Source organism: Suncus etruscus, chromosome 1 (genome assembly GCF_024139225.1).
Source record: "Suncus etruscus isolate mSunEtr1 chromosome 1, mSunEtr1.pri.cur, whole genome shotgun sequence".
Classification (NCBI taxonomy): Eukaryota; Metazoa; Chordata; class Mammalia; order Eulipotyphla; family Soricidae; genus Suncus; species Suncus etruscus.
This window is the reverse complement of record NC_064848.1, coordinates 715,070-739,357: the sequence shown is the minus strand read 5'-3', so window position 1 is coordinate 739,357 and position 24,288 is coordinate 715,070. Positions and strand designations below refer to the sequence as shown.

Here is a 24,288-nt window from a genome sequence, read left to right as displayed (position 1 = left end):
GAGTCAGGGGTTGAAGCGGGGTTGGCTGCTTGTAAGGCAAGTAGCCTGCTGCTATATGATCACTCTAGCCCACATGTACGATAAGTTCCTACATCCCTTGAGAGATTGCTAATTAGTTATCCTGCTTATAGTGAGAAAAAAAATTTTGGGGGGTGGGCAGGTCACACCAGCAGCGCTCAGGGGTTACTCCTGGCAGGCTCGGAGGACCGGGATTAGAACCACCGACCTTCTGCGTGCAAGGCAAATGCTTTACCACCATGCTATCTCTCTGGTCCCAGTGAGAAAATTTTTAGCAGCTAAACTCAACTGACAATGATTTCTCTTTGGAAATGTTACGTGTGAAGGGCAAGGTGGGAGGCAGCTACTACTTGATATAGTTTTGGTTAGAACATTAAAACATTTTTAGGTTTTTCATTCCTGAACAGGTGTTATATTTTACATGTGGTGGTATTTAGATATTCAAATCTTGAGTAATGTTATCTTGGCCTCTCTTGATTTGTGTGGGCACCAGCAACAGTGTAATTATGGTGAGCTTATTGATCTAAACCAGGGGTCTCAAACTCAATTTACCTGGGGGCCGCAGGAGGAAAAATTGGGGTGAGGCATTATTAACAGTCATTATTAACAGTTTTAATTATTTCTTCTGAACATGAATAGAACATTAAGTGAAGATCATGAACAGTTCTTCTGAACATGGCATCTTTTGCCTATTCCTTGCTGCCAGAGACTTGACTGCGCTTCTTCTCACAAATCTGAACCACATTTGGCTTTACTGAGGAAGCAGTTGAGACCCTCAGTATGGCTTGAAGATGATCATCATTAAGTCTAGACTTGTACTTTGACTTATTGAAGTTCAATGCGGAGAATAACTTTTCACACAAATATGTGCTCCCAAAAAGGCACATGGTGTGCTTGAACATTCGGGAAAGCTCAGGGAAGCTGGGGGGCAATTCTCTCAAAAATTGCCCATGCATGTCTGCTTTTCCACTAATCTCCCTGAACTTGGCTTTGAGATCAGAGTTGCATTGCATGTCAGTGAGCTCTATTTGAAGCACAGGAGGGGCATCTTGCACATCAAAGGAAAAGGGGTCCACAAAAATTTGGAAAGTGGCTCTGTGCTTTTTGAAGTCTGCAAATCTGTGATTAAATTCCTTCTCTAGCTTAAAAATAGCATCAACATATTTCTCACCACTGAATGGTATGCCTGCACCCACAGGTTCCTTGCATGCTGGGAAATGGCAAAGGTTTCTCACCACTGAATGGTATGCCTGCATCCACAGGTTCCTTGCATGCTGGGAAATGGCAAAGGTTTGTCTGAGAGAGCTGGGATTTATATAACACAAGTTTTGTGGAGAATGCTCTCACATTGTCATAGGCAGCACTGATAAGCTGCCCCAGGCCTTGTAACATCTTGTTTAGTACATTCAGCTTATGTGTGATGTCAACAAGAAAAGCTAAGTCCATGAGCCATGTGTGATCACTCAACTCAGAAACAGCATTCCCATCCTTCCCCACGAAGGCTTTCATTTCTCTCAACTCAAAAAATCTTTTCAGGACATTTCCCCTGCTGAGCCAACGTACCTCTGTGAAATAGAGCACATCTCCATATTCTGACTCCATGTCCTCTAAAAAAGCATGGAACCTCCTGTGCTTTAAGCCCCTGGATCTGATTTGGTTGATGCATTTCACAACAACAGACATCACATTGTCACACGGCAGGCATTTACTGCAAAGGGCCTGCTGATGGATAATGCAGCGAAGAGCAGTGGCCTTCTCTACACCCTCCTCTTCAAGTTTTTTTTGAACAAGTGCCACCAGTCCATTTTTTCTCCCTGTCATCGATGGCGCTCCATCAGTTATTATTCCAACAAATCTCTCCCATGGCAAACCTGCATTCTCAATGGCATCACACAGATGCTGAAATATCTCATTAGTGGCGGTCTGGCCATGCATTGGAATTATTGTGAGCAGCTCCTCTGTCAATTCAAAATTGCAATCAGCACCACGGACATAAATTGTGAGCTGCACAGTGTCTGTTATATCTGTGCCCTCATCAAGAGCAACTGAGTTTGCATCAAAACATTTGGCTTTCTCACACAGTTATGATAAATGTCACTTGACATGTAAGAAATGTGCTCTGCCACAGTGTTGGCAGAAAGGTTGATTTTGCTAAACTGACCTTTCTTTTCCGGACAGATAATACTTGCAGCCTGTAACATGCATTTTTTTTTTTTTAACAAACTCTCCTTCTGTGAATGGTTTCCCTGCCTTAGCAATCATCTCACTAACCATGTAACTAGCTTCCACTGATGCAGCATTCTCTTTGGTTGCTTTCTTGAAGAAATCTTGTTGCCTCATTAGACATGCTTTAAGATTGGCAACCTACTTGGCTCTCTCATTTCCTTGATATTTTGCACATTCCTCAGCATGTTTAGTTGAATAATGGCGTTTCAAGTTGTATTCCTTGTGCACTGCAACTTTCTCTGAGCAAATAAGACATGTGGGGATGCCCCTGTGCTCAACAAAGAAATACTGCATCTCCCACTTTTCCTGAAATTGTGCTTGTCATCAATCTTTCTCTTCACTGCAGGCTTTGATGAAGTCATAATGAAGGTATGACAAAATCTAATTCTGTAATAAACTTCTCTCCCTTAGGCCTCCGATAATGCAAGGGACAGCGGGCAGGAGCAGTGGAAATGACGTCTGTGCTAGGCGCAAAGTATTCGCGATTATTTGCTTACCGAATTTTCGTAATCAAAAATCGCATTAGTAAGAAAAAAATTCACATTAAATGGAACTGCTCGGGGTATGCGAATGTTTAATGCGATTTTTTTCTTACTAATGTGATTTTTATTGCGATTATTCGGTAAGCAAATAATTGCGAATACTGTGATATTTGAAGGCCGGCCGCAGGCCACAAAATGTTGTAAGGAGGGCCGCGAGTTTGAGACCCCTGATCTAAAATCTCTTGCCATATATCCCCTAAACTATATATTTATTTATTTTGGTTTTTGGGTCAAACCCTGCAGTGCTCAGGGGTTACTCCTGGCTCTATGCTCAGAAATCTCTCCTGGTGGCTCGGGGGACCATATGGGATGCCAGGAATCGAATCCAGGTCTGTCCCAGGTCAGCCACATGCAAGGCAAATGCCCTACCACTGTGCTATCTCTCCATCTCCTCCCCTGAACATTTTTTAACTTTGTTTATTTATTGATTAATTGGTCTTTGGACCACACCCAGTGGCACTGGGTTATAACTCCTGGCTCTGCACTCAGAAATCACCCCTGGCGGCCTGGGGAACCACATGGGATGCTGGGAATTGAACTGGGTCACTCCTAGGTCAGCTGCATGCAAGGCAAATGCTATTGCTGTGCTATCTCTCTGGCCCTCCCCTAAAGTTTTTTTCTTTTATTTATTTTTTAAATTTATTAAAAGAAAATAAATTCCAGAGTTGACATAACTGATCATAATACATTTGTTTCAGGATGACAGAAAGTGAAGTTACTCAAACAGAAGAAAGTAGAGAATTTAAAAAAAGATGGAAAAAAGAAGGCGAGAGAGTTTATTAGCAGTTATATTTGTGAAAATTATTGAATCACCAATAAAGTCGTTATTATAATATTTGAATATTTAGCACACACTCCCTTTTTTGAGATGGGAGATACACTAAAGGAGAGAAAAGAAAAAAATGTGTATGTGGAAAGTGTCATTTGCATAGGGACAGCAAAATATGGAAGGAATTGAAAGACCTTTGGCCTAAAAAACAGGGAGATCTCTCCCTCTCCCCCCCCCCCCCCCCCGAGTATTTTGGCATAAGACCAAACTCAAGGCTCCAGGCATACTAGGTTGTCCAACCCCCTAGTCATTCTTGGTTGTCAGCTCTTCATCATCGCAGTTGTTGCTGTCGGGTAGCTGCAGGTATAGATCCTGTAAGCAGGGGTTTCAAACTCGCGGCGGCCCTCCATACAACATTTTGTGGCCCTGCCCTAGAGGAATCTTATTTTGTTTTGTTTTGTTTTAGTTTTTTTAGTGACACCCCCCAATGTTCAAAGCTTTCTACTGACTTTGCACTCAAGGATCACCCCAACTTTGCCTCCTGTGGCCCCCAGGTAAATCGAGTTTGAGACCCCTGGTAGGGGCTATGTTGAAGTCCTGGTGCTGTATAGTGTCTTCCAGTTTCTTCTCACCATCAGTTAGCATTGTAGAGAATTGTGCCCTACAAGCAGACTGTTGCTGTTGCCCGGTTGTCAGGGTGACATAAGAACTGTCTTTGGAGTACTGAGTCAGTGCCATGGTGGTAGTGGGGCCTTCCTTGGTAGAATTTGTTCCTGGTACTGATGCAGGAAACTATGTTTGTTTCCGTAGGTGGTATCCATGGTTTAGAGATGAATAGTTATTGTCCATTCAACTCCTCCTCTAAAGTTTTTAAGTTTTTTACTTTCTTAGGATTTGGGCAACTTAAAAGTTGGCTATAGAAATTATAATCAGCATCTTACTGTGGATCTTGGTGAAAATTTTAGAATAAGCCAGGCTTAAGATTTCGTCACAGGAGGGCCCGGAGAGATAGCACAGCGGCGTTTGCCTTGCAAGCAGCCGATCCAGGACCTAAGGTGGTTGATTCGAATCCCGGTGTCCCATATGGTCCGTGTCCTGTCCCCCCCCCCCCCCCCCCCCCCCGCCCCGTGCCTGCCAGGAGCTATTTCTGAGCAGCCAGCCAGCCAGGAGTAACCCCTGAGCACCGCCGGGTCCAAAAAAAAAAAAGATTTTGTCACAGGAGAGTAGAAGGGTTATAACCACAATGGCACAGTGAAAAAGCTATTTATGCTTGACCAATCTAATTTCTTTCTGTGATTAAAAAGGGTGCTAAGAATTGGGGCTGGAGAGAGAGCATGGAGGTAGGTTGTTTGCCTTGCATGCAGGACAGTGGTTTGAATCCCGCATCCCATATGGTCCCCCGAGCCTGCCAGGAGCGATTTCTGAGCATAGAGCCAAGAATAACCCCTGAGCACTGCTCTGCTGGGTGTGACCCAAAACCAAACCAAGACAAACAAAAAGGTGCTAAGAATAGAGAATATTTGTCATTCTGATTTATTAAGCCTCTTCTATACAATCAAGTATCCTTTCAAAAAAGTTTGTAGGGCCAGAGAGATAGCACAGTGGTAGTTTGCCTTGCATGCAGCTGATCCAGGATGCACTGTGGTTAGATTCCAGGAATCCCATATGGTCCCTCATGCCTGCCAGGAGTGATTTCTGAGCGCAGAGCCAGGAGTAACCTCAGAGCACTGCCGGATGTGACCCAAAACCAACAGAATTTGGAAGCCAAATGTTTTATTAGACAGTTGTTGATTTTTGTTGAAGTTGTAGAATCCTTTGGTATTATAGTTTTGCTCAGGAACCATAAATTATGTCATAGAATTTAACCTGTTACGAGGAAATAGGTGAAATTCAAAGGTTAGGTATGATGGTATTTTTTTCTTTCGGAGATAGCTTATGTTGTAAATGTGGATCTGGTGTATATAAGTGAAACCAATTTCCTATGCTTTTACTTTTTTTTTTTTTTTTTTTGGTTTTTGGGTCACATCTGCCAGCGCTCAGGGGTTACTCCTTGCTCTAGGCTCAGAAATCGCTCCTGGCAGGCTCGGGGGACCCTATGGGATGCCGGGATTTGAACAACCATCCTTCTGCATGCGAGGTAAATGCCCTACTTCCATGCTATCTCTCCGGTCCCAGTTCCCTATACTTTTAAATACCAGACCCACCCTCCCTCCCTCCCTCCCTCCCTCCCTCCCTCCCTCCCTCCCTCCCTCCCTCCCTCCCTCCCTCTTTCCCTCCCTCCCTCCCTCCCTCCCTCCCTCCCTCCCTTTCTCCCTCCCTCCCTTCCTTCCTTCCTTCCTTCCTTCCTTCCTTCCTTCCTTCCTTCCTTCCTTCCTTCCTTCCTTCCTTCCTTCCTTCCTTCCTTCCTTCCTTCCTTCCTCCCTCCCTCCCTCCTTCCCTTCCTTCCCTCCCTCCCTCCCTTCCCTCCCTCCCTCCCCACCCTTCCTTCCCTCTCCTCCCCTCCCCACCCTTCCCCTATCCCTATCCTTATCCCTATCCCTATCCCTATCCCTATCCCTATCCCTATCCCTATCCCTATCCCTATCCCTATCCCTATCCCTGTCCTTACTCCTTTCCCTTTCCCTTTCCCTTCTCATTTTTTGAGGCCAGACCTGTCACTGCTCAGGGGTTCTTTACCTGGTGGGCTCAGAGAACCATATGGGATGCTGGGATTGAACAGAGTGGCCAATTGAAAGGCAAGTGCCCTACCCACTGTGTTATTGCTCTGGCTCAGACTTTCTCTTTTTTGATTGCTAAGGGCTCTGTTATTTCTCTCCTAACTATCCATTCTAAATATGGTTAGACTGGAGAGATGGTACAGGCTATATAAGATAGTACAGGTGCTTGTTTTGCATGCAGCTAACCTCAGTTCAATCCCAGACATCTACATATAGTTTCTGGATCCTAAGCAGGAGTGATCATGAGCACAGTTGGGTATGGTCTTAAAAGACAGAAACAAAAACCGTGCTCCAAACTATGATGATTATCTTATATCCTTCTGAGAAGTCAGTACATTTACGGTTTAGAGCTAGATGCCTTTAGACACTGGACATAATCATTTGGTGGGATGATTTAAAAGGTAGAAAAATGACTTTTTTAAGTTGTCATTGGAGGTATGTTTCATTAAGGCCACTTTCTCTAAAAATGGAGTTCTCACAGAAATAAATTTTATTTATACTAAGTTATGATGCATTCTTTTTTTTTTTTTTTTTTTTTGGTTTTTGGGCCACACCCGGTAACACTCAGGGGTTACTCCTGGCTATGCACTCAGAAGTCGCTCCTGGCTTGGGGGACCATATGGGACACCGGGGGATCGAACCGCGGTCCGTCCAAGGCTAGCGCAAGCAAGGCAGGCACACCTTACCTTTAGCGCCACCGCCCGGCCCCCTGATGCATTCTTTAATTTTAGGAGAAACTGGAAATTTGAGACCATATGGACCTTAGGCAAGAGGGGAATATAATAAGTACACAAAAAAAAAATCAGGGCGGAGTGACAGCACAGTGGTAGGGTGTTTGCTTGGCAAGCAGTTGACCCCTACAGACCTGAGTTTGATTCCCAGCTTCTCATATGGTCCACCTAGTCTGCCAGGAGCGATTTCTGAGTGCAGGGCCAGGATTAACTCCTTAGTGCTGCAGGGTGTGGCCTCCCAAAACAAAACAAAACAATCCACATAACATTTTAGCTTTGGGCAAAAGGGCTTCCTCAAAAGGCTGAGCACTGTTTTGCGTATGGGATGGCTGGGTTCTCTCCTTACAATGATGGTCTCCCAAGCCCTGAGCAACAAAGGAAGTAGCTTCAGAGCAGAGGCAGCCCCTCCACCCTACCCCACCCTCCAAAAATTTTTGACTAAGTATCTGGAGAGTTGGTTTCATGGACATGCTTAGTTTTTGCCTTTTTGGTTGGTTTTTGAGCCACACCTGGTAGTACAGGTAGACAGGATCACTCCTGTCAGGGTTCCAAGGAGCATATTTGGTGATGGGATTCTGTGACCTTTCCACTATACTAATACTTGCTTTGTATGCTGGATGCTTGCAGTCTTGTGGATCCCCACGATTGCTGGGAATGATTGAGGCACAGTGCAGAGAGTAGTCCCAAGCACTGCCAGCTATGACCCAGAAAACAAATACAAAACAGGAAGTTGACAACCAGCAGTAGCTTGTTAGAGCTCTGGCAGCCTTCTTGAAAAACTCTCAGGAAGCTGAAAGCCCTGCAAGGGTGGTGCTGTCAGGGTGATCAGGCATCAGGAGAGCTTATTCCCCATGAAGGGAACTGGCTCCACTGGATGCTTCCTCAGCTGCTCCCGAGCTTCTAGGACCTATGACTTGGCTCTGAAGGGTTATAAGAGAAATACTGTCCTTCCCTACCACTTCAGTTCCAAATCTGGAGTTGGGGCTGGAATGATAGCGCAGTGGGTTGGGTGTTTGCCTTGCATGCTGCCAACCTAGGACAGACCCAGGTTTAATCCCCAGCATGCTCTAAGGTTCCCCAAGACTGCCAAGAGTGATTTCTGAGTGCAGAGCCAGGAGTAACCCTTGAGCACCGCTGGGAGTGGCCCAAACCCCCTTCACCTAAAGAAGAGTCTAGAGTTGCTAGAGAAAAGACTGGTTGGTTATGGAGACACCAGAGTAACATCTCAGGGACAGGGAGATCTGGACAGAATCACCAGAGAGGAAGAAGCTGTCAAGAAACATTATAATAGGGGCCAGAGCAGTGGCGCAAGTGATAAGGCATCTGACTTTCCTGCGCTAGCCTAGGATGGACTGCAGTACAATCCCCCAGGCATCCCATGTGGTCCCTCAAGCCAGGAGCTATTTCTGAGCACATAGCCAGGAGGAACCCTTGAGCTTCACCGGATGTGGCCCAAAAACCAAAAGAAAAAAAAAGAAACATAATAAATGATGCTGGGCTAATAAATTATCTCATTAAAAAAAACTCCTTGATCAAAAATAACCTGCTGAGTAAATGGGTAGAATTTAAGGCTGACAATATAGTACAGGGGTTAAGGTGCTCTCCTTGTTCAATTTCTTGGAGCTGTGTTTGGTTCCCTGTACACAGACAGGAGGGATCCTGGGTACAGCTGGGCATTGCCCTCTTTCTCTTGAATCCTGAAATGGGACAACACTTCTCTAAAGAAGACACACAGATGGTCAGCAGGCTTTTGAAAAGATGTTTAGCTTTTGTTAATATGGGATGCTATCATTACAATTTTTTTTCTGGGCCACACCTGGCCATGTTCTGTACTCAGGGATTGCTCCTGGCATGTTCAAGGGACCTTATGGGATGTCGGAGTTTGAATCCAGATAGACCACATGCTAAGCAAGCATATACCTGCTGTACTATCTGATAATGATAATGGGTTATCAGTGTTTCCAGCATGGTCACCTCTTCCATTCCTTTCTTTTTTGAATGGGGGATACCCGGCAACTGCTCAAAGTCTTGCTCCTGGCTCAGCAATTTAGGAATTACTGCTGGTGATACTCGGGGCCATATGGGAAACTGAGGATCAAATCTGGGTCATCCAGGTGCAAGGCAAGTGTCCTACTTGCTGTACTCTTGCTTTACCCCTCCCCACCTCTTCCATTTTTACTAGTGGCTTTATGCTAGAAGCAGTTTTGTTCCCTATTGGACATTTGACTATCTTGCGTGATTTGTGGGAGAAGTTAAAAAATATCAGCACCAATTGGAGTTTGGAGGAAGCTGATTTCAACCCTCAGAGATGACTTGGAAGGACTGGAACCACTTCATCAGGAGCATATTCTCACTCATAAATCCATTTTCTTTGAGGATTGCTACATATGTATCATGGGATTGCAGCAATTTATTCACATCTTCAGCTGCTTCTATTTGTAATTCTGTGTTGCCATCAGATATAAATATCCCTGAAAAGTTGAGCCTCTCAGAGTCATCCATAAGAGTTAGAATTGTTTATGATTCGTATTCATGCCTTATTGGGGGACCATGCAGTACAGAGAGGTAAGCTTGGGCCTCTGCATATTAAACAACTCTGTGTGTGTGTGTGTGTGTGTGTGTGTGCAACAAAATGTGAAATCTTTGGTTTGTTCAACCAAGTATATAACTTCACTTTAACACCACAACAACAAAGGGGAAGAAGTGGGGGAGACTTTATATAAAAAATATCTTGGGGGGGCTGGAGCGATAGCATAGTGGTAAGGCATTTGCCTTGCACGTGACCAACACAGAATGGATCCTGGCTTGATTCCTGGCATCCCATATGGTCCCCTGAGCCTGCCAGGAGCGACTTCTGAGAGCAGCAGAGCCGCTAGTAACCCCTGAGTGCTTCCAGCCGTGACCCAAAAACAAAACAAAACAAACAAACAAACAAACAAAAAATATTGGGGACTAGAGATACAATAGTCGGAAAGGTGCTTACCTTGAAGGTGGCTGACCTGGGTTTGCTCCCTGGCAGCATATATAACCCTCAACCCCTCACAAATGATCGCTGAGTATGGGCTCAGGAGTAAAATCTGAGCAATGTTGGATGTGGCTTCAAGAAAAAGAAATGTATTTTTGAGCAGGCACAGGGTTTCAGAGATCTGCTTGTCATTCAACAGAACCTACTTTTATCCTGTCACCACATAAGGTCCTCTGAGCACTACTCAGGAGGGAATTGCTGAGTCGTGCTGGGTGTGGTTCCCTCAGAAAGCAAGGCAAATAATAAAGGTGAAAAGTCGAGATTACCCTTTAACCCTTGTGCTGAGGAATGTTTGTGTTCAGCATAAAAGCAACTCCTGTGACCAAATGCAGCGCACAGTGAGCAGTAATTAGAAACATCTTTTCCTGAGCTGTAGGCTCAGGCTGTGCACAGTAGGCTTAAAAATGTTCAGTAAATTAATACTTCCGTATTGTAAACAGATGGGCTGTCATCCAGGTTTTGTTGTTTCACTTATAGAGAACAGTAAGAGTAGGTAGGACCTTAGGCTCTTTGAAATGGTAAATGAACAAAAAACGTTATCAGAAAGTCAACAGCTGCATTTGCCCGTAGTGGGAATCTACTTGGAAGCCAGGAAGCTATGAAGTGCCTAGATGTGATTTTCTAATGTAAGAAACTAACTTATACTGTAGTGTAGCGGCTACAGTGAAGACCAATGATCTTAGCTCAGTCTTTGTTGTTGCTTTTTGGGCCACACCCAGTTGTGTACAAGATAACTCCTGGGTTTGCTTTTAGGAATCACTCCTGCTGAACTTGGGACTATTGGGATGATGAGAATTGAACCTGGGTTGGGTATGTGCAAGGCAAACATGCTCCTACCTACTTCGCTATTCCTCTGGAACCCATCTTATAGCTAAATATTGCTGAACATTTTCTATGGCTTCTGAAGTAACACTTGCTGCTTCATTTTGCACTTTCATATCCTAGAGATGGTTTCTTTTCTTAAACCTCATGAATCAATCTCTACTAGCTTCCACTTTTCCTTTCAGCTTCCTTACTTCTAGCAGTTTTTTTGTTTTGTTTTGTTTTTTGGGCCACACCGTTTGATGCTCAGGGGTTACTCCTGGCTAAGGGTTCAGAAATTGCCCCTGGCTTGGGGGGGGGGGACCATATGGGACGCAGGGGAATTGAACAGGTCCTGATCCTTGGCTAGCTAGCCCTTGCAAGGCAGACACCTTACCTCTAGCGCCACCTTGCCGGTCCCACCTTGCCGGCCCCTAGCAATTTTGTTTTTGGGCTATACCCGATGATACTCGGGTTACTCCTGGCTATGCGCTCAGAAATTGCTCCTGGTGGGGCCGGAGTAGTGGCATGGAGTGGGTAAGACGTCTGTCTTGGCGGTGCTAGCCTAGGATGGACTGCGGTTTGATCCCCCAGCGTCCCATATGGTCCCCCAAGCCAGGAGCGATTTCTGAGTGCATTGCCAGGAGTAACCCCTGAGCGTCACTGGTTGTGGGTCCCCCCCCCAAAAAAAAAGAATAAAAAAGAAATCTCTCCTGGCTTGGGGGACCATATGGGACGCCGTGGGATTGAACCGAGGTCCATCCTAGGTTTGCAAAGCAAACTCCACGACTCTGGCTCCACCTCTAGGTTTTTTTTTTTTTTTTTGTATCTTTTTTGGTTTTTGGGTCACACCCGGCCGTGCTCAGGGGGTTACTCCTAGCTCTAGGATCAGAAATCGCCCCTGGCAGGCTCAGGGGACCATATGGGGTGCCCAGATTCGAACCACCGTCCTGCATGCAAGGCAAACACTACTTCTATGCTATTTTTCCAGCCCCAAGCAGTTTAAGTCCCTTTCTCTGGAATTAGGCTTCAGTTTAAGGAAAAGTTGGATTGTGTTTGATCTGTACAGACCACCAAAACTAGCAGCTTTTATTTTTCATTATCATTCATGTGGTCACTAATATAGCACTTTTCAACTTTCTTTAAGAACTGCATGCAGGGCCGGGCGGTGGCGCTCGAGGTAAGGTGCCTGCCTTACCTGCGCTAGCCTAGGAGACGGACCGCGGTTCGATCCCCCGGCGTCCCATATGGTCCCCCAAGCCAGGAGCGACTTCTGAGTGCATAGCCAGGAGTAACCCCTGACCGTCACCGGGTGTGGCCCAAAAACCAAAAAAAAAAAAAAAAAAAAAAAGAACTGCATGCAAGGGCCCGGAGAGATAGCACAGCAGCGTTTGCCTTGTAAGCAGCCAATCCAGGACCAAAGGTGGTTGGTTCGAATCCCGGTGTCCCATATGGTCCCCCGTGCCTGCCAGGAGCTATTTCTGAGCAGACAGCCAGGAGTAACCCCAGAGCACCGCCGGGTGTGGCCCAAAAACCAAAAAAAAAAAAAAAGAACTGCATGCAAATGACCTGGAGAGATAGTACAGCAGGTAGGGCATTTGACTTGCATGTAGCTGACCTATGTTTAGTCTTTAGCATCCCATATGGTCCTACCACCCTGTAAGGACTGGTTCCTGAGTGCAGAGCCAGGAATAATCCCGAGCACCTCCAGGTGTGGTCCATCCCCCCAGAAGAACTTTACATGCCACAACTTGTCTCCTTGATGCAAGATTGTGTAGGTAGAATACAATCTATATAGTATAGATAGACTTTAAGTTTAGGCTTTCAACATACCCTTCTCACACTGAACTTAAGCATTACTTATTTTGGGCAGGCATCAGTTTGGGGCTATACCTGAAAAGTATTCAGGGGCTACTCCTGGCTCTGTACTTGGGAATCACTCCTGGTGATGCTCTGGGGACCATATGAGATGCCAGGATCAAACCTAGGTCAGCTGTGTACAAGGCAAGTTCCTTAGCTGTATTCTCTCTCCAGTCCCACCTAAGCAGTTTTTGCATTTAATTTAGAGTAAGCAACTTGTGAGAATTAACTTGCACATAAACATTATAGAGCTATTAACTTCAACGTTGTATCCTAGTTAATGCAGACCTTGAGGAGAGGGAGAGAGGAGAATGGAATGGACACATAGCATTTCGTTCCTGTCTTACTCGTGCATAGTTTTTGGTGACCCAGACAGCTACAGTGGAAGTATTAGAGATTATGGGTCACTCTAACAGGTATAATAATAATAATAATAATAATAATAATAATAATAATAATAATAATAATAATAAAAACATTAATATTTGGGGCCGAAGAGATAGCATGGAGGTAAAGCGTTTGCCTTGCATGCAGAAGGACGGTGGTTTGAATCCCGGCATCCCATATGGTCCCCCAAACCTGCCAGGGGCGATTTCTGAGCGTAGAGCCCTGAATGCTGCTCGGTGTGACCAAAAATACCAAAAAAAAAATTTAATTTTAAATATTGATATTTAAATTTAAATGTTCTACATATTGCAAGAATAAGAACAAAATCTGACATAGATAAGAAGTGAGCTCAAATTGTTGAAAAAAAAATGGGGCCAGGAAAGTGGCGCTAGAGGTAAGGTGTCTGCCTTGCAAGCACTAGCGCAGGACGGACCACGGTTGAGCGTCAAACAGGTGTGGCCCAAACCCCCCCCCCAAAAAAAAATTGCTGAAAAAAATGACTCAAATTTGTTTGATTAAGGTTGCTACAAACCTGCAATTTTTTTTCTTGGTTTTGAGATGATACCCAGAAGGGATCAGGTCTTACTCTTGACTCTTTGTATATTCTATATTTTTGGTCATACCTGGAGGTGGTTAGGAGTTACTCGAGGCTTTACATTTAGGGATTACTCCTGGCAGGCTCAGGGGGCCATATGAGGTACCAGGCAAGTGCCTTACCCTCCATATTATCTCTCTGGATCCCTGTTTATTCTAGAGGAAAGCAAGGTGTGCTGAATATTTGTAGAGAATGTTCAAAACATTGTTAATAGGAAAACTGCTTGCGGACATTTGAATGATACTCTGATATGTACAAATGAATGTTAATAAGTAATGAAAAATGAATGCAGTATAGTTTCATACCTGTGGATAAACCTATGACCATATATTCATGAAAAGAGTAAGACAAGAAAGGATACATAGAATATTGGGCCACAGTGGTAGTACAGTGATAGGGCATTTGCCTTATATGTGGCTCACTCAGGATGGACATGGGTTTGATCCTCAGCATCCCATATGGTCCCCCGAGCCTGCCAGGAGTGATTTCTGAGTGCAGATCCAGAAATAACCCCTGAGCACCAAATGGTGTGGCCCCCCTCCAAAAAAAAAGAAAAAAAAAAGAAAAGGCTACATAGAATATGATTTTTTTTTTTACTCAGTTCAGAGGACAGAAAAAGTACATCGTTGTTTTTAAACTTGCATTAAAGGAAGAAAAACCAAAGAACAAAATTACAAAAGCAAGGACACAATTCCCCCCCAATCAGAGCAATGCTACTTCTGCTTGAGGTAGAGAAGTGCACTTTCGAAGGAACATGCAGTCTTGGTTGTAGGAAATATTTTCTTTGAAAAAAATTTTTTGGCCACATCCAGTTCTTAGGGCTTACTCAGATTTGTGCTCAGGGATCACTCCTGACGGTGCTCAGAACTGAATCTGGTTTGCCCACATGCTTTTATCTTCTGTACTTTTTATTGTTTTTAGAGTGATGATTATACATAGTCACTTTATTTTTTTGTTTGTTTGTTTTTGGGCCACACCCAGCAGTGCTCCTGGCTCTGCACTCAGAACTTAATCCTGGCAGGCTTGGAGGACCTATGGGATGCCAGGGATTGATTGACCTGGGTCGTCTGTGTGCAAGGCAAACACCCTACCCGCTGTGCTATCGCTTGACCCCTCACTTTTTGCTTTATGGTGTTTATTGGTGTAAATAATTTTTTTTTGGTTATTGGGTCACACCGGCAGCACTCGGGGATTACTCCTGCGCTACGCTCAGAAATCATTCCTGGCAGGCTCGGGGGACCATATGGGATGCCAGGATTTGAACCACCATCCTTCTGCATGCAAGGCAAATGCCCTACCTCTATGCTATCTCTCCGGTCCCCAGTATAAATAACATTTTAAAAATTACTAGTTTAGGGCCCGGAGAGATAGCACAGCGGCGTTTGCCTTGCAAGCAGCCGATCCAGGACCTAAGGTGGTTGGTCGAATCCCGGTGTCCCATAGGGTCCCCTGTGCCTGCCAGGAGCTATTTCTGAGTAGACAGCCAGGAGTAACCCCTGAGCACCCCCGGGTGTGGCCCAAAAAACAAAACAAAACAAAAATTACTAGTTTAGTAGATTGAAGGAGTGGATATAGGAAGTATGTTGCCTAATTTTTTTGTGTTGGTATTGAACATAGGGCCTCATACCTGTAATGCAAGAGATCTAACTCTGAGCTACACCCCTGCCTGACCCATTGTCTCTAGTTTTTAATGAGAATCAAAAAATGAAAAAGCCAAACAAAACAAGACAGATATAATTTTGTGCAGAAGAGACTGGGTTTGTGTGATGGGTTCCAGTCATGGCTCAATAAATAAAAGAACTTGAATCCCTGCAGCCATCATGCTATAATTATTTGGTAAAATTTAAATAGAGCAAGGCAAAAAAAAAATAAAGTAGAGGAGAATTAATTGTAAGAATATAGAAGAGCCAGGGAGATAGGTCAAAGGGATGGAGGGCATGCTTTGCATGTAGGAGCCCTTGAATTTGACCTCCCCCTCCCCCCCCCACCCCACCCAGCTGCAGCCATGTTAGTCTCTTAGTACTGTTGGGAGGTTTATCTATCTATCTATCTATCTATCTATCTATCTATCTATCTATCTATCTATCTATCTATCTATCTATCTATCTATCTATATCTATATATATGAATAAAGAAGAAAAGTAGAGAAATCTTTCAGGAATCTAGTCATTGTATATCAAGAACTTGGTCAATTTTGAGGACTAGTTACTCGATAGAGGACTCTGCTGTTAAAGTAGTTCAGCCCTCTCCCTGTTAGTAGTTAATAGTTTGTTTTTATGCTTTTGTTTTTGTTTTTGGATCACATCAGCAGTGCTCAGGGGTTACTCCTGGCTTTTTGGGAGGCTGGGATTTGAACCACCGCCCTTCTGCATGCAAGGCGAATGTCCTACCTCCATGCCATCTCTCTGGGCCCATAGTTTTAATATTAAAATTGGCTTGCTTGAGGATCCTAGGGATTGTGTTGGTCCATAGTTTGACTGTGACTTTTAAACCTGTGCTTATTAACTACCAGTACTCCATTCTTAGTAGTATCTAATTGAAGATCTAGAAAATGAAATGGGGTGTGGAGCCATAGTGCAGCAGTTAGGGCACTTACCTTGCATGAGTCGACTTAGGTTCATCTCTTGGCACCACATATGATCCCTCGAACTCCACCAGGAGTGATCCCTGAGCACAGAGCCAGGAGTAACTCCTGAGCACAGCTGCGTGTGGACCTAAAACAAGCAAACAAAAAATTGAAAGTGAAGTAAGGCTCACCCCCATTATAAACTAAAATAAATATTTTTTCTTGGTTGTTATTTTCAGGCCAAACCTGGCAGCACTCAGGGTTTACTCTTGGATGCTGAGCTTCCTGTGTGCTTCAGCCCATTCAGCTCCTTTTAAAGCCAGGCCACATATAGATTGCTGGCTAGCTTATAGCTTTCGGTCTTAAATTCTTGGCTTTGGAATCAAGGTAATCCTTTTTCTTGTTCAATGAATTGTATTCAGTGGAAGTTACTCCTCTGTCTGCCAAGTTCTTTCAGAGGACTGTGGGTACAGTGATTTTTGCCTGTGAGTAAGATCGACAATATACCTGAAACGTAAAGTATACATTTCTTATGGGATCTTTTAATTTTATTAAAAAAATTAATATTGCAATAAATGCTTATTATTATAATTACTTTATTATTTTTTTGGTTTTGGGATCACACCTGGCAGCGCTCAGGTCTTACTCCTGGTTCTGTGCTCAGAAATCGCTCCTGGCAGGCTCAGGGGACCACATAGGATGCTGGGATTCGAACCACCGGCTGTCCTGTATCAGCAAGGCAAACGCTGTACAACTATGCTATCTCTCCAGCCCTGCAATAAACATTAAAGCTAATTACAGTATAACGTTTGAATGATTTCTTAGGATAGAGTTTAAATGTAGGTTTAATGACTCAAAGTACTTTTTTTTGAGTTTTTTTTCTTTTTGGTTTGTTTTAGTTTTAGGGTCACACCTGGCAGCACTTAGTGGTCACTCCTGGCTCTGTGCTCAGAAATTACTCCTAGCAAGCTTAGAGAAGGCTGAGGATTGAACCCTGATCTGCTGCATGCAGGCAAATGCTCTACCCATTGTGTTATCACTCTGGCCCTTTTTAGATTTTTGATACACATATTTCTTCATGGTATCTTTTTTGTTGGTTTTGTTTTTGGGTCACACCCGGCAGCGCTTAGGGGTTGCTCCTGGCTCTATGCTCAGAAATCGCTCCTGGCAGGCTCGGGGGACCATATGGAATGCCAGGATTCGAACCACCTATCTTCTTCTTTTTTTTTTTTCTTCCAGTTTCATAAATAAATTTTATTATTTCTTTATACTTACAGGAAATTGTTATTTTAGGGGGTATAAGACCTTTAGTTTCTTTAATGGGTATCAATGACTTTCTATTTGTTTAATTTTTTTTTTTTTTTTTTTTTGGTTTTTGGGTCACACCCGTTTGACGCTCAGGGGTTACTCCTGGCTATGTACTCAGAAATCGCCCCTGGCTTGGGGGGGACCATATGGGACGCCGGGGGATCGAACCGCGGTCCTTCCTTGGCTAGCGCTTGCAAGGCAGACACCTTACCTCCAGCGCCACCTACCCGGCCCCCTATTTGTTTAATTTTTAATTTTTTTTTTAATTTTTTTTTGAACACCTTGATTACATACATGATTGTGTTTGGGTTTCAGTCATATAAATGAACCACCTATCTTCTGCATGCAAGGCAAATAAATGCCTTACCTTCATACTATCTCTCGGGCCCCTCTGCATGGTATCTTGTTAGGATAAGAAATACATATAGAATGCTGGCAAATTATTAAAACACAAGTAAGAAACCTAGGGCTGTCAACAACTGGATGTTGGAGAGATGATACAGGGATTAAGAGACTGCTGGGGGCCGAAGAGATAGCATGGAGGTAAGGCGTTTGCCTTGCTTGAAGAAGGACAGTGGTTCGAATCCCAGCGTTCCATATGGACCCTTGAGTGCTGCTGGGTGTGACCCAAAAACCAAAAACCAAAAAAAAAAAAAAAAAAAAAAAGACACTGCTGGTGGGCCATTGTGATAGCACAGCAGGTAGGGCATTTGCCTTGCATGTGGCCAAACTGGGTTCGATTTCTGAGCCTGCCAGGAGTAACCAGATGTGGCCTCCCCCACACCCCCAATGACACTGCTGGTGCATATGCTGGTCCCAGCACTCCTGGAGTGATTCCTGAGCACACAACCAAGAGAGGCTTTTTGTACTAGTACTGTATCTAGTACTTGTATCTAGTACTGCTAGATATGGCTCCTCCCACCAAGAAAAAAAATGAATTAAAAGAATTTAAACGAGGGTTGTCGGAGCAATAGCACAGTGGATAAGCACAGTGGCAGGTGTCTTTCATGTGGTAGACCTGGGTTTGATCCCTGGCATTCAATGTGGTCCCTCGAATACCACCAGGAGTAACTTCTGAGCACTGCCAGGTGTGGCCCCAAAAGAAACAAACAAAAATCTATGGGGCTGGAGAGGTGGGGCTAGAGGTAAGGTGTCTGCCTTGCAAGCGCTAGCCAAGGAAGGACCACGGTTCGATCCCCCGGCGTCCCATATGGTCCCCCCAAGCCAGGGGCAATTTCTGAGCGCTTAGCCAGGAGTAACCCCTGAGCATCAAACGGATGTGGCTCGAAAAACCAAAAAAAAAAAAAAATTATTGTATCACCAATGAACTCCTTAAAGCAATAGCAAAAGGTTTAGTAAGCTCTTCTTCTTCTTTTTTTTTTGGGGGGGGGGGATAAGAGTTAAAGAACTGGGGTCTCAGAGATAGCATGGAGGTAACGCGTTTGCCTTTCATGCAGAAGGATGGTGATATCCCAGCATCCCATATGGTCCCCTGTGCCTGCCAGGGGCAATTTCTGAGCCCAGAGCCAGGAGAAACCCCTGAGTGCTGCCGGGTGTGACCCAAAAAACAACAACAAAAAAGAAGTTAAAGCACTACAGTAAAAAAAAAATCGTCGTTGTTTGCATAGGCCCAGCAAAATATGGGGTAAATAGAAAGAAAAAGCTTTGGCCTAAATACAAGGAGGCCTTACCCCGAAGTATTCTGGCATAAGACCAACTCTGGGCTCCAGGCCTACTACGTTGTCATACCTCTGAGTCATTCTCTGTGGTCCCAGGAAAATTTTTTTCGCACAATCGCTGTTGTTGGTGTCAGGTTTCAGTAGTTATATGTCCTGGTTTCTGTGCATATACTACATCGAAGTCTGGATAACCTCACCATTAGAGGACAATGTGGAGAGCACTGCCCTGACAGCAGGTTGTTGCTGTTGCTAAGTCGTCTGGGTATTAAATGAACCCTTTTTTGAGTAAGTCGATGCCAGGGCAGCGGTAAGGTCTTTCCTGATAAGAGGTTTGCTTCCTGTTGATGTTATAGACAACTGTGGTTGTTTCTGTATGGTACCCATGGTTCAGAGGTGAATGGATAATGCCTGCTCTTTTGAGGTCTAAGCCAAGTAATTATGTCAATGTTCAGGATGTAAGGCCCCACTGGATTACAAAATTTGTGTTTTTATCTCTATTAGATAAGAACTTGTTTGCATATGCAATATTTTCTTTTTCTTTTTTTTTTTATTTTGTTTTTTTGTTTTTGGGTCACACCTGGTGGTGCTCAGGGGTTACTCCTGGCTGTCTGCTCAAAAATAGCTCCTGGCAGGCACGGGGGACCATATGGGACACCGGGATTCGAACCAACCACCTTTGGTCCTGGATTGGCTGCTTGCAAGGCAAATGCCGCTGTGCTATCTCTCCAGGCCCTGCATATGCAATATTTTCACTTTTATTATTATTATTATTATTTTTTGGTCATACCTGGTGACACTCAAGTTTTACTCTTGGCTCTGTGCTCAGAAATCACCCCTGGCAGGCTCAGGGACCATATGGGCTGCCGGGATTTGAACTGCCATCCATCCTGTGTTGGTTGAGTGCAAGACAAACAAACGCCTTACTGCTGTGCTATCACTTTGGCCCCAATATTTTCCACTGCCACAAGGTATTATTGGTGCATATGGGGGCCGAAGGAACAAGTCCAACAATCCCCGTAACTTGATTCTAACATGAAATTTAAAGAGACTTTTCTACCAGAATTAATTCCTTATTGAACAGATCTCTCTCTCTCTCTCTCTCTCTCTCTCTCTCTCTCACACACACACACACACACACACACACACACACACACACACACACAATTGGGGGAATTGTCGCTATATAAGAGGATATTCAATAAGGGTTATACCTGTTAAGAGAATACATCTAAAATATTCAAAGGAGATATACATTTCCCTTTTTTAAGTCTTTAGAAATAGTCGGGAGGGGAGGTGTAAAATCTTGAGCACTGCTTTGATCTGTGTAAAATTCAGATTTTTTTTTGTTCTGTTTTTTGTTTTCTGTTTTTGGGTCATACCTGGCAGCGCTTAGGGGTTACTCCTGGCTCCAAGCTCAGAAATTGCTCCTGGCAGGCTCAGGGGACTTTATAGGATGCCGGGATTCGAACCAATGACCTTCTGCATGAAAGGCAAACACCTTACTTCCATGCTATCTCTCTGGCCCCAAAATTCAGAATTTTAAGTGAGTCTTAGTTGGATTTAATTTGTTCATGTTATTAATGTAACTTTTTTGGTATTGTTTTTGGGCCACAGTGGTGTGGCCACACTCAGGCCTTACTGCCAGCTCTGCCTGCAGGTGGTCAGGGAGCACTCCTAGCACACTTCAGGCGACCAGGTGTGGGTCCTGAATGCAAGGTTCAGAACAGAGACTACTTATTTCTGTTCTTAGATTTGGTCTTCAAATATAAGGTGGAAACAGATAAGAATGAACAGTTTTTGAATCATGTTTTTGATGTTAGTGGTTGGGCTAAAAACTTGCTTTTTGGTTATATGAGTCTCTGTAATGTTTTCAGCTAGTTAGTTTATCATAAGAACTTTATCATAAAGTTAGTTCTTTATTATAAGAACTGTAAAAGTACTTCCAGAAAATAAGTCATTCTGCATGAATGGAAGAAAAGAATTTTTTTTGTTGTTTTGTTTTTGTGTCACACCCGGCAGTGCTCAGGGGCTACTCCTGACTCCACGCTCAGAAGTCGCTCCTGGCAGGCTCGGGGGGGACCATATGGGATGCTGGGATTCGGACCAATGACCTTTTGCATGAAAGGCAAACACTTTACCTCCATGCTATCTCTCCAGCCCCATTTCTTTTCTTTTTCTTTTTTTTTTTTTTTGTTTGTTTTTTGTTTTTGGTCACACCCGGCAGCGCTTAGGGGTTACTCCTGGCTCTATGCTCAGAAATTGCTCCTGGCAGGCTCAGGGGACCGTATGGGATGCCAGGATTAGAATCACTGACCTTCTGCAAGGCAAACGCCTTACCTCCATGCTATCTCTACGGCCCTCGAAAAGAAATTTTTTTTAACACTATATCTCAGATTTTATTTGGTCCACACCCTTGACTTGGCAATAAAACTAGACAAAACCTAGGACTATTAGAAGTACAGGAGTTGCTGGCCTGTGGCACAGAAATCCAAAGAGGAGAGCATGATTAAGGGATTCTGTTTATTCCAGAACTGGCTTGTTTCCTTTTTTCCCACTTCCTCGTGTTATTCCTTTTTCCTCTTTCCCACATGTGGAGTATATAGATTATGCCCAGGTAAATTCTGGATGTTTCATTTCCCTGATACACAGCAGCCACACCCTGTACCATCTGTTGTTCTTTCCATGTTTGCTTGCAGTCTCAGGGAACACCTATTTTTCCATCTGCACTATACATCCTAATAGATGGCGTGGGCTTTATGGTAGTAATTTGCACATGACAAATCTGGATTTGATTCTGAGAACTAACTACACATGGTCTGGTGTCCCCATTAGTAGTGACCCGTGAGCCTATAGCCAGGAATAAGTCTTGAACAGTTCTGGGTAAGGCCCAAAAAAATATCACAAACTAAATTCTTTTCTTGTAAAACTGAATTCTTGGGGTCCAAGATATTGTACCCAGAGCATGGGTTTGATTCCCGATTTGGATTTGATTCCTGGTACCAAATGGTTCTGTGAACATTACTAAGTCTGTTTCAGGAAAGGGTGAAAACTACAAAGAAGGTTGTGCTGAGACTTGGTGGATGCCTGGCGCCTAACTACAGAATGTTGTTCCTTAAGATATTCAGTGTTTTGAACTGGGAAGAGATAAATAAAATATAGGGGCCAAGTGATATAGTGCTAAGCCTCTCTTATCGGTGAGACTATGATATCTTGAGGTTGTGTTCACTTCATTTGGTTGTAGTTGGTCTTTGTGAAGGCTATCATAAAGTTCTTCTGCCTGTGGAGAATTTACTTAGTGTCAAAACCAAATTTATTTTTTATACAGCAAAATTGCTTTTTTTTTTTTTTTTAAATATGGAACGCTTCACGAATTTGTGTGTCATCCTTGCGCAGGGGCCATGCTAATCTTCTCTGTATCGTTCCAATTTTAGTATATGTGCTGCCGAAGTGAGCACCAAAATTGCTTTTTATTTAAAGTTGAGATAATCGGAATCTCTTGAGTAATAATATATATATTTTTTTATTAAACCTTATCTGTGGAGTTCTCTGGACTAGGTACTTGGCAAATTACTTGTGATTACAGAGATCAGCTTTCTCCTTCTGATACTAATGAGACATCTTTTTTTTTTTTTTTTTTTTTGGTTTTTGGGCCACACCTGGCGATGCTCAGGGGTTATTCCTGGCTGTCTGCTCAGAAATAGCTCCTGGCAGGCACGGGGGACCATATGGGACACCGGGATTCGAACCAACCACTTTTGGTCCTGGATCGGCTGCTTGCAAGGTAAACGCTGCTGTGCTATCTCTCCGGGCCCTAATGAGACATCTTAATGAGATAAAGGTAGAGTGATCTTGCAGAAAAGCAATAGCTTTATTTGTGAACCAAAAAAAAAAAAAAATGTATGGGGCCAGAGTGATAGCACAGTGGGTGTAAGGTGTTTTGCTTTGCACGTGGCCAACCTTGGCTTGATCCCCAGTATCCCGTATGGTCCCCTGAACCTGCCTGGAGTTATTCCTGAGCCATAGAGCCAGGAGTAATCCATAATCACTGTTGGGTGTGTCCCCCCCCCAAAAAAAGAGTATAAAATGAGCAGAGTGCTACTTTCTGGTAGTCTGTTTTTTAAAAGGGAGCCAGTGAATATGTAACCTTTATAAAGACCTCTGCCTGGTCATAATGGTAGATATTCAGTAAATGGTAAATTATATTTTCATAAATAATTTATTCTTTATTTTCAGTATGAACCTAGGGCATAATGATAAAATGATTTGTGGAAGAATTTGGCATATTTTCTGGGAGGACCTTATATCCATGATGTGGATGGGAAAATCTTTATATAGCTACTGTCATAAACTTGGTCAAATTTGTAGCAATGAGCTTATGTCAGTGGACTGCAGTCCATGTTCTCTGACCAAGTACTTATACAAGGTTTATTTGTTTTTGTTATTGAACCTTTTCTATTTATTTTTTTTGGGGGGGCCATACTCAGCAACTCTGGGGCTACTCCTGGATCTGCACTCAGGAATTAGTCCTGGTGGTGCTCTGGATACAATTTGGGATGTTAGGGACTGAAACTGGGTCGGCCATGTGCAAAACAAGCAAGCGCCTTACCCACTGTACTTGTACTATCTCTCCAACCACTGTGGGAAAGTTCTGAGTAATTTATTTGTCCCTCATGTTTATTGAGCTTGCCATATGCTCCTTTATCACTACAGTGGTAAGCAGATATGTTGTCCTTCTCTGATAGGCCTGTCGGTGTGGCAAGAAGACACACATGAAACAAACACCCATTTACAAAAATCATTGCGGTCTCATGAGGCCTCAGTTAAAGATGCATGTGATTTAGTTCTGACTGGTTGAGTTTCTCATACTTGTGATATTTGTGCTTTATTTAGAGTTTTAGAAAAGAATAAAGAACTATTAATATTCTTCCTCTTTTTCTACTTTTGTAAGCTGTTACTGTTCAGTTGCTTTGGGGAGTTCCAGACTATCCACACTCATGGATTATGTAAAGTGGTATAAATCAGACCTAGTTATTCCATTTTTGATAAGAAATTTGAATCCATTTC

The 24,288-nt window shown here is 43.6% G+C and overlaps 1 protein-coding gene and 1 non-coding gene across 3 annotated transcripts in view; one reads left to right on the top strand and one right to left on the bottom strand.

Annotated features, from left to right (window-relative positions):
* DMXL2 (Dmx like 2) overlaps positions 1-24,288 on the top strand; it is a 199,217-nt gene that overhangs the window by 8,769 nt on the left and 166,160 nt on the right. The window lies entirely within an intron of this gene.
* Positions 22,573-22,679, bottom strand: LOC125996355 (U6 spliceosomal RNA). Its single transcript, XR_007491254.1, has one exon. It is a non-coding gene; the product is annotated as a U6 spliceosomal RNA (small nuclear RNA).